At 38.8% G+C, this 15,973-nt stretch overlaps 1 pseudogene across 6 annotated transcripts; it reads left to right on the forward strand.

Moving 5' to 3' along the window:
* The first annotated feature begins 1,248 nt into the window (after positions 1-1,248).
* LOC148853318 (pentatricopeptide repeat-containing protein At1g08070, chloroplastic pseudogene) lies at positions 1,249-6,908 on the forward strand (annotated as a pseudogene). 6 transcript variants are annotated; one of them, XR_016112674.1, is made up of 5 exons: positions 1,249-4,451; positions 4,569-4,640; positions 4,755-5,512; positions 5,636-5,741; positions 6,494-6,881. The product of XR_016112674.1 is annotated as a pentatricopeptide repeat-containing protein At1g08070, chloroplastic pseudogene, transcript variant X1 (transcript). The 6 variants fall into 6 exon arrangements; XR_016112680.1 differs by having other exon boundaries at positions 4,315-4,451; positions 6,475-6,908; XR_016112677.1 differs by lacking the exons at positions 4,569-4,640; positions 4,755-5,512 and having other exon boundaries at positions 5,570-5,741; positions 6,475-6,881.
* The last annotated feature ends 9,065 nt before the right edge of the window (positions 6,909-15,973 follow it).

The following is a 15,973-nucleotide window of genomic DNA, read 5'->3' on the forward strand; positions in this document are numbered from 1 at the left end:
TGAGTTATATGATTTTTGGTAACTAACGTTATAAAACATTGTGGTCTCGTGAAAATATTGAGTACTACAAACAATTAGGCAAACACTTTAATGGGGCCCAATATCCTACCTTGTAGGGTGAAGAAATCCGAGAATTGCATGAACTCAGTCAACATTTTTCTTTAAATTACATAAAATAAGGTTTTTTCTAAAAAAAAAATCTAAACTCTAAAGCCCAACCAAATCTCCCCCTAATTGATGGTGGCTTAATTAATAAGTATTCTGGATTAGTTGAAGAAGAAACTTGAGATCAAATTCTGTTACGGATTTATGAATATCAGACTATGAAACAAGCTTACTCCGCTGTTTAGCCTCATGAAGCTAATAATAAATAAAAGGGGTTTTTATAGTCAGTCCACCCTTAGGGTGGAACTAAGATTTTTAGGAGTGTATTGAATCTTGACCGTGGATTAATGTTAAATTTACAGGGCCATTTATAGGGGGTTATTAATAGATAGAAGGGGTTGCAATTTCAGACTTCTGAGGTGGATTGTAGTAGTAGATCGGATGAGGTTACAACCACTGATCTCTATACACCACTTTTAGGGGGTTTACTGTGGCGCCTTTGATGCAATCTCCATTTTAGGGGTAAATTTTTTCAAATTTTCTTGTCAAAAAAGTAATAACCATAGTTCAAAGTATCGATAAAATATGTTCAATACAGGGCATATCATATCATATCTTTTGAAAAAGATACAGTCCCCCAATTTTCTTTAATAATAAAAAATTATGCATCCACAATTTCTAAGTATGGATGCGATACGACCAAAACTATACTTTAAACCTTCGTAATAACCTAAAATTTAAAAGAATGCGCACTACTTCTCTACTCCTAAAGTCTTCAACGCTTGACACTCCCCACTTTATTAGTTATCAATTATCATTGACGAATTAATTGAGTCTGGCCGCCAAGAAAGATGTGAGCCAAACCATTTAGCATGAACAAAGGGACAGTTGCACAATAGAATAGATGTTCAGGTGTTTATTAATTCCGTCACTTGACAACCAAAGGGACAGACAATAGCGTTCACAAATATTAAAGGATAGTTTGTCCCACTGTGCAAAGTCCAACTTCCACAAGAAAAGTAGGATCCTTGGATGGGTGTACGTAGACGCCAAAATGCACTATCACAAGCAGACTTCACTTTGTAATGTAATGCATCTCCCCTTTCTATCAAAATATATCATCAAACAAAATAGAAAATGAAGGAGTGAGACGATATACACATTTTCATTGGTTGAAGCCAAGCTCACATAACCTCTATCATTCAAACTCTCTCAAGGTACAAAAACACCCGTTTTGCTTTTGCATCAATAGAAAAAGAACACTACTTTGCTCTTTTCCTGCATCTTTCTTCTCGGTGGAACTCTACATTGAGTGGCATGAACGATTAATATGAATTTCCATCGACATACGCCGATATTTGAAATCGAGATCGATCAACGGCTAACTTAGAACAACCGGATCTGGTGTGCTGTTTCTGATGAATGATTTGGCCCAACCTAATAACTAAAGGACATGGAGCCACTTCAGTACTTGAGCATCCAAGTAACTTCGCCGAATTACTTAGAAGTAGTTATCCTACTTCTTTGATTCCTCCCTTTCTTTACAATTCAAAAAACCCAATTAACGACAGGCATCCGAAGTGCCCTACAGCTAGGAGCCTTACCATCAGTTTCCACCTTCGATGGATCCGAAAATTGAAATCAATACTGGCCACTTTAGAACATCTGGTATGCTGTCTTTCTCCTCTGTGCAACTTCACTGCTGACTAGAAAGGGAGATTTCGCCTGCAAACACCTGCAAACAGATGCCGCTAGATTGCTCTCTCCCAGCCAAACCGCATAAATTTATATTTGCACTCTTCCCAAAAGGAGCATTTCTATTTGCTAAGAGCGAAGGGTTTATTGTTTCAAGGTTTCTTTCGCGAGGAACAGGCGCACTGTCAACTATGGAACCATCTGAAGAGAGGCGACATTTGGAGTTGAGCCAAGCGTCAGCAAGTTGTGTTCAATCTAATTATCTGTAAATTGTATCTTTGCCCCAGTTGTGTTTAATCTCTTGGAAACCTTGTCCAGTTTTCAAATATGTAGGTTATCCCATACCGTCTCTCCACTCTCACTCTTTCACTCCGTAAAAAACCTCTACTCCGTATTACTCAATAAAATCCTTTTACGTTTACAGGTTTGTACGTTTTTGTTTTTGATCTTTTTTTCGCAATATATTCTCTCATTTTTCAATATTGTATCTTGATGCTTTCCTTGATTTGTGTCTGTCAATTCACGTTCACGGTAATTGATGCACCTCCTACGTGCCACTAGGAGCTTTCTCAGATTTCCAACCTCCCTTTCTAATCCCTCCGACGGCTCTAATCTGGTATGGACAATCATCGCTCGCCATTACAACCATAACTTCCCTTTAACTTCCTTAGACAAACTCGCTAACGCCAACCAGTTCAACCAAATTCTCTCTTATGCTATCACCACAGGACTCTTCAACAACTCTTTTATAGCAAACAAACTCCTCTTCCTCTGTCTTTCATCCCCCAATCTTCCACTTGCTCCTGTCCTTTTTTCTCAAATCAGGAATCCAAATCTCTTTGCGTGGAATTCCATGTTCAGAGCTTACGCCAATGGTTCTTCTCCCGAAGAATCCATCACTCTTTACAATGCCATGCGACGTGAAGGCGTCTTGCCCGATAACTATACATTACCTTTTGTTCTCAAAGCCTGTGGACGATTATCAGTTATTGAGAAAGGGGAAGAGATTCACTCGGTAAGTCTGAAATTGGGATTTGAGTTTGACGTATTTGTGCAGAATTCACTTATTTCGATGTACTCAGTGTGTGGTTTGGTTGAACCTGCTAGGAGGGTTTTTGATTTGGTTCCAGTCTGTGTCAGAGATGTGGTCTCTTGGAATAGTATTATCTCGGGGTACTTGCAGAAGGGCCTTTGTGAAGAAGCATTGAAGGTGTTTGGTAAAATGTTGGATGGTAGATGGGAGAGGCCAAATGAGTTGACTGTGGCAAGTGTACTGACTGCTTGTGGAAGGATTGGAGACCTTGATTTGGGTAAGAAGATTCACGGATTTCTTATGGCAAGTGGGATTGTCTTTGATGTCTTTCTGGGCTCCTCTTTGATTGACATGTATGTAAAATGTGGGCAAACAGAGGATGCTCGGAAGGTTTTTGACGGACTGCCACACAGAAATGTAGTCTCTTGGACTTCTATGATAGCAGGCTATACCCATTGTGGTCTATTTAGGGAAGCAATTGACTTATTTAGGGAGATGCAGGTTGCAGGTGTGATGATATATGAAGCAACACTTGCTTGTGTAATTTCTGCTTGTGGACATCTGGGTGCTCTTGATCAGGGAAGTTGGGTACATGCTTATGGTGAAAGGAATGGCATCAAGATGAACCTCCCAGTGAAGAATGCATTGATTGATATGTATTCAAAGTGTGGAAATATTGATAAAGCTCTTGAAATTTTCCATGAGTTGATTCAACCAGATGTGTTTTCATGGACAGTTATGATTTCTGGGCTTGCAGTGAATGGTAAATCTGAGAAAGCAGTAGACTTCTTTTCACAAATGGAGATGTCAAGTGAAGTCAGACCAAACGAAGTCACCTTCCTTGGACTATTATCTGCTTGTAGCCATGGTGGAATGGTGGAAAAGGGGTTTTATTATTTTGATTCTATGACAAGAACTTATAATCTCACCCCTCGTATTGAGCACTATGGATGTATGGTTGATCTTCTAGGACGTGCCAGTCTTTTGGCTGAGGCTAAGAAGTTTCTCATGGAAATGCCCATTGAACCTGATGCAATTATTTGGCGAGCACTGCTTTTTGCATGCAGGAATAACAGGAATATAGAAATGGCAGAATTTGCAGCAAAACAGATTCTGCAGTTGGAACCAAGAAAGTGTGGAACTCATATTTTGTTGTCCAATATTTATGCTTCGGTTTCAAGGTGGAGTGATGCGGAAAGAATTAGAAAAATTATGAATGTTCATGGGATTCAAAAGCAGCCAGCTTGCTCTTTTATTGAAATAAATGGTGTTGTTCATGAGTTCTCTATTGCTGATACTTCACACCCTGAAACCAATATAATCTATAAGATGGTTATTGGAATGGATCAACTTTTACGATCTGAGGGATACATGCCCGATCTTTCATATTATGTCAACATGTGAGGAGAAAGTTGAAGCATATTGGAATCTAAATCAACTATGTTCTATCATCTGTGCATGAAATGTGCTTGTTTTATAAACTGTATGGATTCATTGCCATCAATTTATCCACATCTTAAGTCAGGAGGATTGGTATCTTCATTGGATAAGATTCTTCCCAAGTAATGAAAATTATTTCTGCAACTTAATGGAAGACGCTCAATGATCACTACATCAGGTATTTCCGCTTGGCAATTCACTCATTTGGTGTCCTTTTTCTCTACAAACTTTGTGAAACAAAGAGTTCCTTTAAGAAATTTCAAGACATTAAACCTGTCATTGCGATGGAAAGCAGGACTCAAGGCAAGAGGTTTGCTATGTACTTGTCATCGAGGCTTGTCTAGAGAACATAGAATAAAAAATGATGGTAAACACTAAACAATGGCATTTTAATATTTATTTTTATTAAAATGTAGAATAAAGAGCAAAAGCTGGCATGAGAAATGAGATAAATTCTTTCTTCTTGGATTTTGATATGCAGTATGAGAAGCTGGTTAAGGATCTTTTTCCTCTTAACCTTCCCTCCTCCAATTCCAGTTCCTCATTGAAGCCCAACAACAGTATTTTTTTATTAGCAACAGAAAACAGAATTTTATTATAGATATAGCAGCACGACAAGAGGTTGTAGCTTTTCATTACAAATATAGAGTATGAGCATAGCCCCTGCTATCCCACCCCAATACAGATCTTACAAATGAACCCAATACAGCTGATGTCTAGTAATCCCTTGCTTCACTAAACCAGCAGCCAAGCCATTTGCTAATCTTTGTACCCACTGAATTCCTATTTGTATAGCCTTGATATCCAATTAAACCTTTTGGTTTCATTTCTGTAACACCAATTTTATCATTCACAAATATAATGCAAGGAGCTTTCTCCTTGGCCAACGAACTCAGATCCAGAGATGGAGAAGAATGGAATACCTGCTTCCCCAACAATTTCCTTAGCAAGAAGTCATTCCAGTTCTACGTGCACCAACTGCAGTAAATCTCTTTGATTTCTTCAGGACCTCCACTACTTCCATGAAATCCTGCTTTGGCTCATTGACTTTAGCATCATCAAAAGTCACAGTAGTTTTTGGTTCCATTTGGAGCTTAGCCTTGGATTAGCCAAAGGAAAGTAAAGCTGAGGGGAAAAAAGCGAGAGGCTCTTTGTTCAATTGAGTCTTCTACTTTCTGCAACAATGGTGGACTGCACTAATGGTGACTACCATGGTGACCAGCGAGAAGACAATTGCAAGTAGGTTATAATCAATCTCTGCAACCTGATTCCATCTTTTTTTCTTTCTTTTGCCAGTTGTGGTCAAGACCAAGTTTTCATTAGATCCTGGCTCATCAAGTTGCTTTACTTTTCCGTGACAAGGTGCTTGCTCTAGTAACCTTCAATTTAACATTTCTCTGTATTCGATAACTCGAAGCAGAGGAGGAAGGGTGGTTAGTTCTGGCATTGAAGTACCGCCCGGTTGCTGGTAATTTTCTTCCATTCACCATTTCAATCAACTGCTGTGCATCTGATTAGATGATAACTCTGTTGAAGCACTGAATCTTGCAGATTGCAGACCTTTTATTAGGGCTCAAAATTCTGCATCATTGCTTCACTGTGTTCTGAATGAAGTGCTTCTCTGTTGACCACAGAAACAACCACAATAGTGAAGATTGAAAAGGAATTTTGCTTTTGTTTTATAAAAATGTTGAAGAAGATACTTCTATTAATAAGTTTCAAAATCATCATCATCATCCATGTCTTATCCCAGCTATATGGGGTTGGTCACATGAATCCTGTTTCACCAATCCATTCTACTTAAAGCCAATAAGTTTCAAAATGGAGTGCATATATTAATATTTTGTTTTTGGTAGGTAATTTCTGATGTTGGGCACACTTGAGAAATTTTGGAGTTCTAATGGGTTGAGGATTTTAGGAGTTTCGGGTAGCTAATAACTTTCTTTTCTTGGTGTAAGCTAGTAGAATATTCAGTTATATGATGAAAATTTGTTAAGGTTGTTTTAAGTTAGATTTGCTCTGTTTCTCTGTGATTTATCATAGGTTTGTTACAGGAGTTCTGGGTCTCTTTAACCTGTTGTTTAAGTTATATTTGTTATAGGTTGTTTAAGAAAAAGTTAGAATTAGTATTATTTACCTGCTACTAGTCTGGAATCATTTTAGAAAAGTTGTTCCAGTTTATGGTTGCTTTCCTGCTTCAGCGAAGTCCTTGCTATCTAGGTGGCGGGTGCAAGGGATGTCCAAGAAAGGGAGAGCTTGCTGGGATGTGGTGCCTCTAGCAGTCTTGTGAGCACTCTGGTCTGAAAGGAATGGGAGAATTTTTAGCAAAAGTCTAATCCAGAGGAGGTGGTAATCAATTGTGAAGTTGACATGTTAAGAGCTCGGTTGTCTACTTATACATGTTTCAGTGGTGATGGCTTTTCTTCCTCCTTTTTGAATATAGATTTTTTGGGGTCCTTAAAGGAATGTTCTACAGAAACTTTTTGCACAGAGGACCATACTTGTATATTTTTTGAAAAAGTTTCCAGTAACATGATCTGTAGTTATCATTTGAACTCAAAGCCCATGAAAAGGTGCTGAATTTGCAAAGTAAAAAACAGATGAATCCCATTTTCCTGGTAACAAAGAACAAAAAGGCTGATCTTCTCTGAGGTTAAGATCAGGCTCCTATTTAGTTTTATTCAAACATCTAGTATTGCCACTTTCCCATATTTCAGACTGCAATTTCCGCTCTGCAATCAGTTTTGCAAGGGGATTTCAAGGCCACTGAAATTGAAGTATCAACTTTTGTTTATTCAACTCATTGGTAGTATTAAGGGGTATAATGTTCTGTTCAGGTAGTATTAAGGGCTCTATAATGTTTTCATTTGGAAACCATGTTAGCAGTGAGTATTGAGTTGGTAATCTTCAATAACATTTTAAAGGCAACATATCAGAATGTATCCACTATTCCACTTTCAGCTGCAATATTTTTTATTTATGTACCACTACCTATATGGACACATGAACCCATTATAGAGCCCATTATAGTTCTTATTTCTATATTTGACAGATGAAACGTAGAAAGAAAAATACAAGCCAAGTTGCTATGATCAGCACACCTTAGAAATAGTGCCAAAAGCAGAACCGGAATAAAAATTGGAGACAGGATTAACCTGTCCAATGCCAGCAACATTGGAATGCAAGCTCTTGAGCTAACAAGATGGAAGAAAATAAAACCTTTCTTAGAAGTTCAAAAATCATAAGTGAAGAACACACATGATTGCTATAAATTTGTGCACAGTGATCAACACATCAGGCTGTTTCCCCTACTTCTACAAGTTGTTTATAGAATTAGGGTGTGGAATTAGACATTAATTAACACATTTGACCCTATATGTGCATTGAATTCTTGACTTAACTCTTCCGTCAAGGATCTTCATGTTCTAATAGAGACAATATTATTTTGACTACTGCTGCACTTGCTTCAGGGGTGAAAAGTATCACTTCTCATCTCCTAGTCCAATACCTGTATCCCCCTCAAATGTCATCTGGTCCCAACCTTCTGTTACAATTATTGAGTAGATCTCTTTTGACTATTGGGTCCACATAAAAGTAAGACATAGAACAGGAAAGCATGTTTTCTTCTCATGGTAAATCTGTGAGGCATGAAATGATTTGTTTTTCAAGATCCAGTCAGAATTCCCATCAATGATAAGGGATACCATCAATGAAATTTGAGAAATTGAACAGGATCAGGTACCAAGCATAGTTGTCAAGGCAACGCCTAGGCGACAGCGCGCCCTTGGAGGCTCGCCTTGCCCAGTCGCCAAGCAGTTTTGTGCATTGGGTTATAAAATGCTTTTATATTTTTTAATTTTTTAACATTATAATTATAAAATAGACATTATTAAACTAGAATATTCATTTTATGTGTTTATATATATTAATTTCTTATTTTGTTAGGGTTTAATCAACACAAACATTGCTAACGGCTGTATTGAACCCATGGTTCAAAGTATCGATACACCTCTGTGTATTGGCAGAGGTGTATCAGTACTTATAACGATAGTCCCCCCTATTTTTTTATTTCTTTGATTTTCAAATTCAATTATATATATATATATGATTTTAAAAAATGGGTCCCTGAAAACACTTGTAAACAGGTATCGGGACCCCAAAGATACAATACAATACACCTGATACGGGGCATATCGTATCAAAATTTTGATCCTTGGTTAAACCCTCAAAATTTTCAAAACCTGAACTAATAAGCAAGGGAAGAACTTAAAATTTTGTCTAATCAACAGATTTTCTTCTTCCACATTTTCATTTCTTCTTTCCTATAACAAAAGTAGGGGTTCAGCCCCTATATTTTTTTAACTTTCTTTCCTTTGTTCTTTTTCTTCTCATAAAATGTTGATTTTCTAGACTTAAACATCAAATTTATACTTTCCTTATGAAAATTATGAATAATTATTAAGGAAAGATGGTTATGAAACCTATGGAACTACCCTAGGATATATGGTTTTACTTAAAAAAAAAAAAAAAATTACCGCCTACCTTTGTCTTGGCGCCTTGAGAACTATGGTAGCAAGTTTAGGGGTATCCTTCATTTGCAAGTTTGAGCATGGTGTTTTTAGGTGTAGGCAAAAAAAAAATTATCAGTTTATCATGTTTTACTTTTCTAGCCTGTCTACCAAGCTGTTTCTTTCTCTTGGGATCCATCAGATGTGAACCCTCAGATTGTGGACCATCAGATCTGAATCCTCAGATCCATCAGTGCACTAGATTGTGGACCTATGATGGGAACTCAAAAAGTCAGTAGCCCATCTTACCAATGTAGCAAACGTTATTCTACAACTTCTGTTTCAACTAAACAGTGCAAGTGTGCAACAACGGACGTGCTCTGTGTGCTCATGCAATGAAAAGTGCAACTAAACATATATACTGAAGATAACACGGGGGATCAGTCTCTTCTTGAAATTGTTCCATATATACTGAAGAGCTATGCGACTCTGATGAAAAAAATTGGAGAAAATGTCAATCTTAGTCCAGGAAAATGTACAACATCAAGGCTAGTTATTTCGCTTTCTGAACTTAATAAAAAACAGATTTTTTTAAATAAGCTTTGAAAAAAATTGGAGAAAATGTCAATTTTAGTCCAGGAAAATGTACAACATCAAGGCTAGTTATTTCACTTTCTGAACTTAATAAAAAACAGATTTTTTTTTTAAATAAGCTTTGAAAAAAATTGGAGAAAATGTCAATTTTAGTCCAGGAAAATGTACAACATCAAGGCTAGTTATTTCACTTTCTGAACTTAATAAAAAACAGATTTTTTTAAATAAGCTTTTATGTAACCAAATGAAAAACAGTTTTTTTTTAATTGAAATAATTTTATTAATCAGCAATAGACAATAGTACAAAGTCCCCAAGGAAAGGCACGAGTTGCAACCTCTCTGGGCTATTAAGTACAGATTTCCAAATTAATAACAACTTACATAGAAACACAAAAAAGATCATTCCTATAAATCATCTGTTTGGCTAAAGCATCAGCCAAAGAATTAATAGACCTACTAACCCATTTTACCTCAACTCTCATATTGATGGTTAACCACTTTACTTTTTTTATGAGATCTTTGTAGCCCCAAATGGTGGTATCCAAGTTTAGGAGCCACTTTGTTACCACCTGAGAGTCCCCTTCAACTATGAGATGCTCCACCCCAAGTTGATTGGCGATCTGAATTCCTTGTACTGCAATAAGGATTTCTACCCTTGTGGAACCCCCCACTCCCACCGGTCTTGAGAATAGGGAAATTATGTTGCTGTCCTTATTTCTCAGGATACCCCCTATACCTGAAGTCCTGGGGTTGCCTTGGCTGCTTCCATCAAAGTTTAGCTTGATGACACCTTCCAAAGGCGGAATCCATTCTGACAGAATTCTATCATTCTTTATTGAAGTGTTAGCTATTGCTAGCCAATTCCTCCACGAGTCATCAAAGATGTCCACAGTTTTCAGCCAATGGATTGCTCTTGTTAGGATACAATCCTTCATTTCATCTAACTCTCTTTCCTTCTCTAAGAAAATTTTTGCATTCATTTCCTCCTAATGAGTCCACAGAGTGACTGTCCTGACACATTTGCACATGACCTTACCTCTTCTAGTGTGCCAAACAAAGACAAATGAGTTGAATAACAAGCTTAAATCAGAAGGCATAGACCACCTACCTCCAAATAAATAAAGGCTCCACCTCCATATAGTTGTAGCAAAAGAATAGGAGATCAACAAATGGGCACAGTCCTCATTCTTGGCCTTACACAAGGAACACCAATTTGGGGAAAGACAAAGTGAGAGTCTCTTTTTCTGTAAGTTTTCTAAAGTATTGATTTTCCCATAGAAGACTTCCCAGCAAAATACAACAAATTTTGGGGAAATAGGTTGTGCCCAGACTTCTTTGATAGGGAATCCTTGGGAAATGGGGTTAGAACTGAAGGATTTTAGAAAAGAAAAGCAAGTAAAAGTACCTTTTGGAAGAGGAGTCCAAACCCTTTGATCAGAAGAAGTGGGGTCCAAGCAAACGGATTCTAGTAAATGAATTAACTCAATGACACAATTCGACTCACCATCCCTTGACCCTCTACGAAACCCAAAGTCCCAGTTTAAAGATAAGGGGTTTAACAAGCTCGGGAGTAAAGTTGTAATTGGCTCAAGTTTGTGAAGGGAAATGGAATAGAGCGAGGGGAAACAATCTTTGAGGGGTTGAACACCCACCCAAATATCCTCCCAGGACAGAATAACATTATCAAAACAAGCATCATACCTGATGAATCTGAGGAAGCGAAGGAGAATGCCATGTATAGCCTTCCAAGGTGTAGTAAGGGTATCTTGACGAAATATCCCAGAATCCCAACCATTTCCTGCACAACCATGAATGCTTGCCACCACTTCATGCCATAATCTCTCTCTCCCGGGGCCATCTCCATAGCCACTTCTCTAGAAAGGCTACATTCTTCAACACTATGTTCCCTATCCCTAAACCCCCTTCTTCCTTTGGTTTGTTAACTATCTCCCATTTGATTAAGTGATCATTTTTCACCTCTCCTGGTTCCCATAGAAAGTCCATCATTCTCTTCTCTAGTTTCTTAGCCTCCCTTGGAGGAATCATGAACACTGAAAGGAAGTAGGTTGGAAGGTTGGCAAGTGTAGCCTTAATTAAAGTCGGCCTACACCCTATTGAAATGTAATTCTTTTTCCAAGCCGCCAAGCACTTGTCAAATTTCTCCACAATAGGGGCTCAAAAGTTACTTTCTTTAGGGTTGGCTCCTAAGGGTAGCCCTAAGTATGTCAAAGGCCAAGAAGAAATATTGCAGCCTAAGCATTCTTCAATGGATTTAATCTCCCTATTCTCCAAGTTTACTCCATCCACACAACTTTTACCTTCAAGTTAGAGACCCTCTCAAAAGTACTTATTAAAATCTTAAGGTTCTTCACTTTGCTCAAGTCATTCCCTTCACAAAAAATAACAATATCATTAGCAAATTAAATGTGAGTTACTGGAATGCCTCTGCTCCCTATTCTCCATCCCTTTATTTGGCCCTCCTCATATGCTTTGGAGATCATCCTACTAAAGACATCAGCAACAAGTATAAAGAGGAAAGGGGAGAGTGGATCCCCTTGTCTTAAGCCTCTATTGGTTAGAAAAAAGTCCTTAACCACCACATTCACCAATGCTAAATAACGACAAGAGTTTAAGCATCCTCTTATCCAATTACACCATTTATCCCCAAATCCATGTCTTCTCAACATCTCTAGCAGGAAATTCCAATCCACTAAGTTAGAGGCTTTCTCCAAGTCCAGCTTGCAAATAAATCATTTCTTACCCGATCTCTTTATCTCTTTCACTCTCGTTTGCAATAAGGATCTGATCTGTAATTTGTCTATCCTGTATAAAGGCTCCTTGTGCTTGGCTAACAAGAGAGGGGAGAACTACTTTGATCCTCCTAGAGAGCATTTTTGCCAGAATCTTATAGACGCTTGTCACCAGGCTAATTGGCCAAAAATCCTTGGGGTGTCTGGCATCATTCTTATTGGGAATTAAGGCTATAAAGGTGGCATTGATTCTAGGACTCACAAAATTTTTATCCTCAATTTCTCTAAATACTCCAAGTAAATCTTCTTTGACTATGTCCCAATAGTCCTGATAAAATGCCGTTGTAAATCCGTCAGAACCCATGCCTTAGCCCTATCCATAGAAAAAACAACTTGTTTAATTTTCTCTTCCTCAATCATTCTTTCCATCCATCCCTTATCTATTTGGTTCAAAGTTGGTCAATTATCCTCCCCTACTATTAACCGATTCTCTAAGGGTCTTTGAAATATGGATTTGAAGTGATCCACAATCCTATTGGCAATCTCCTCTTGAGAGGTTATCTCCACACCATCAACCTCAAGCTTTAATATCAAATTTTTCCTCCTTCTCCCATTAGCCAAAGCATGAAAAAAATTGGTATTCTCATCCCCTTCCTTGATCCACTTATGTCTAGATTTTTTTCTCCAAGAGATCTCCTCCCTTAACAAAGTCTCCTCTAACTCATTTTTTAGTTTCCTCCTCATTTCTCTGTCTTGCTCATCCATCATCCCTTGGGATTCTTTTGCATCTAACTCCTCAATCTAAACCAATAATCTAGCTTTTACCTCCTCCACTCTTCCAAATTGAACCTTATTCCACTCTTTTATTTTGCCTCTCAACCTTTTTAATTTTTTTGTGGAATATAACCCCATCCCATTTCACTTTTCTCATCTCTTCACTCCACCATTCTTTAACCTTAGTCAAGAAGTCCGAGTGTGTCAGCCACATATTTTCAAACTTGAATGGTCTAGGTCCATTACCAAGAGGTTCTTGTCCTACTTCTATAGGGTAGTGATCAAAGGTTATCCTAGGTAGGGCCTTAGCCACCAAACATCTCCAGTGGCTCTCCCAACCCTCATTAAATAGGAATCTGTCAAGCTTTGAGCAGGTTGGATTTTCTTTGAAGTTGGACCAAGTGTAGGTAGCTTGTAGTAAAGGAAACTCCCGTAACTCACAGGAATTTATGAAGTCATTGAACTTCCCTATACTAGCTGTAATGGTCTGCCTGGGATTATTTGACTCATTTGTGAATCTTATTGCATTAAAATCACCCCCCAAACACCAAGAACCTTCCCACAAACCTTGAATTCCATGAAGCTCCTACCATAACTCATTCCTCTCTTTGTGATTATTTGGACCATACACATTTGTTAGCACCCAAGTAAATCCATCTTCCACCATTCTGAATTTTAGGGATACAGTGAAATTTCCTATTAGCTCCTCTACTGGTTCTTCGAAGTCCTCCCTCCACAAAGTTACTATTCCCCCTGAGGCTCCCCACGACGGAGCTGAGCACCATCTTACTCCTTTTATTTTCTAGATCTCCCTGACCCACCTTCTATCCAGTTCAGCTAATTTTGTCTCCTGCAATATCACAACATCAAGTCTTTCTCTCCTGAGTAGCTCCTTAGTCGATCTCCTTTTTCTAGCACTACCCAAACCCCTTACATTCCAGCTTATTATCTTCATTACCTCTCAAGAATTTAGCCCTCCAATATAGTGATCCTTCATTTAGAACCCTTCTTTCTTTCCCCTCTACCACTGAACTTGATATCCCCTTCAATGTCCATTATTAGTCTCTCTACTTCAGACTTTTTCTTCTTTTTCCTACCCTTGTTTCCCATCGACTTCCTATTCTGCCCTTTATTTCCTAATTCATGCCCCCAATCTATTGGTTCTTGCCTCTGATTCAGGGTTTTTTAGAGCAACCTCTATCATTTCCTCCTTCTGTTTATATTCCTCCAGCATGGCACAAATCTTCTCCCAAATCCATTCTAACTCCTCTTGTTTCCTTTCTAACAACCCAACTCCCTTCTCTGATCAGACTCCATCATTATCAATCGCCACTCCCCTGCTATTAGTTGGTTGGTCTGGTCGGGATTCTAGGACATCTGTTACAAGCAGAGAACCCAAGTTAGTATCTAAAACCAAATGGACAGGCTTACCTGGAATTAGCATAGATGGTTGCATGTGGACCGGCTACTGGGTATCAATTTTTGGAGAGTTAGGACTAGGCCGTTCCCCTTTTCTGGACTCAATAGTGGAAGCGGACTAGGTACAACCAATACTTCCTCACCCTTTACAGTCAAAGAAACTTCACTTCTCTTTCCCTCTGCGTGACTCCTTAGGTAAGGCTCCAAGTTCGATTCCTGTCTCTCTGGCTTGATGTCCTAACTAGGCTGTAGGTTGCACAAATGGAATGGACTCGTTTTTTGGCCGGGATGCACTCTGCCTTACCTCTTTCAGTGTTCCCAACTCCACCTGTCTTTTGTATAGCATACCCTGTTTGGGAAAGATCTGTTCTCCGCTGCTAAGGCTCACTCTTCTTTGTGTTTTGATATTACCATAATCTTGCGAATTCGTCTCCTCCTCTAGGAATAACAGTTCAGTGTTTAGGCTACCCACTTCCAGTATATCTCTTGGCTTTTGGAGGTCGATACTTCCCAAGCTAACGGTTTCTTCCAAATCTGAATTGGAATCAGAAAGTTCTTCATCGTCTGTCAATCTTTCCAAATCAGAGTAGAAAACCTCACTACTCTTCACACTCCTAGGGTTATGACGATCCTGTTCCTTATGCGGCATCTTCTTCGAGGGTCTCTACTCTAACGAGATGGAGACCTTCGCTGAACTGTTCGAATGAGAGAAAGAGCTTGAGGAGGATGATGGTAGACAGATTTTACTATCTGCCTGAGGAGCCAACCTTGTCAAGTGCTCCTTTAAGTTGTCACGCCCCCCCCCCCCCCCTCACTCTTGGGTCTTTTAAGCATAGCCCACTTAACTTTTCGGGCCTACTGGGCCCAAAATTACAATTTAGAGATGGGCCTGCTGGTTGGACTCCCGTGCATATTCCTGAGGCTACCAATACCTTTGCCCTTCCTTCATTTGAATCATTCAAAATATTTTGTTTGGTGCCACAAGCAGCTACCTGAGCAAAGGTTCTATTGGTTATCAAACCTCTACCTTGTGTGTTGTGTCACACATCTCCTAATAGTCTCCTAACCCAAATCTTTTGGACTGCCTAAAGGTAGAGTTTCCATTTTAGTGAAACTTCATTGTCTCTTTTTTCCAACCAACTTCAAGCTGCCATGTAACTCCATTTCCTCCACCTTTTCGTCTTCCTCTTGCCTTCCCTTCTCCAAAGGTTAGCTTCAATGGAGGAAACTAACCAAACTGGTAAGAACAGTTCATCCACAATTACAGTCACCTTCCTCCGTATATCTTCTGGTTTTACTCCACCCAGTAGAATGGCTGCACTTCGCAGATCTCCCCAGAAGACACCATCAAGGCGAGCTCCACACAGCAAAACAATTGAGTTTGCAATTTATTGATTCCAGAGATGGAATGGAAGCCCAACCACTCGGACAGTAACATTATCTTCCATTAAGAACACTTTTGACTTTGAAGAAAAAGACCATTTATAGACTAAAAAGGTCCCCAGAATATCTTGGATACAACATGCTCTAACATTTACCTGGTTTTTTAGAGGGTCCAATACTGCCTTAGCAGAATCAAACGGAGTTAAGATGAAGGTGCTTCTTAGCTCCAATTTGAGCTTCAATAGTTCTGCAACTTTCCACCAATTTGTCAC

Source organism: Nelumbo lutea, chromosome 4, assembly GCF_056320005.1.
Source record: "Nelumbo lutea isolate HS-2025 chromosome 4, American lotus-T2T, whole genome shotgun sequence".
In the NCBI taxonomy this organism is placed as follows: Eukaryota; Viridiplantae; Streptophyta; class Magnoliopsida; order Proteales; family Nelumbonaceae; genus Nelumbo; species Nelumbo lutea.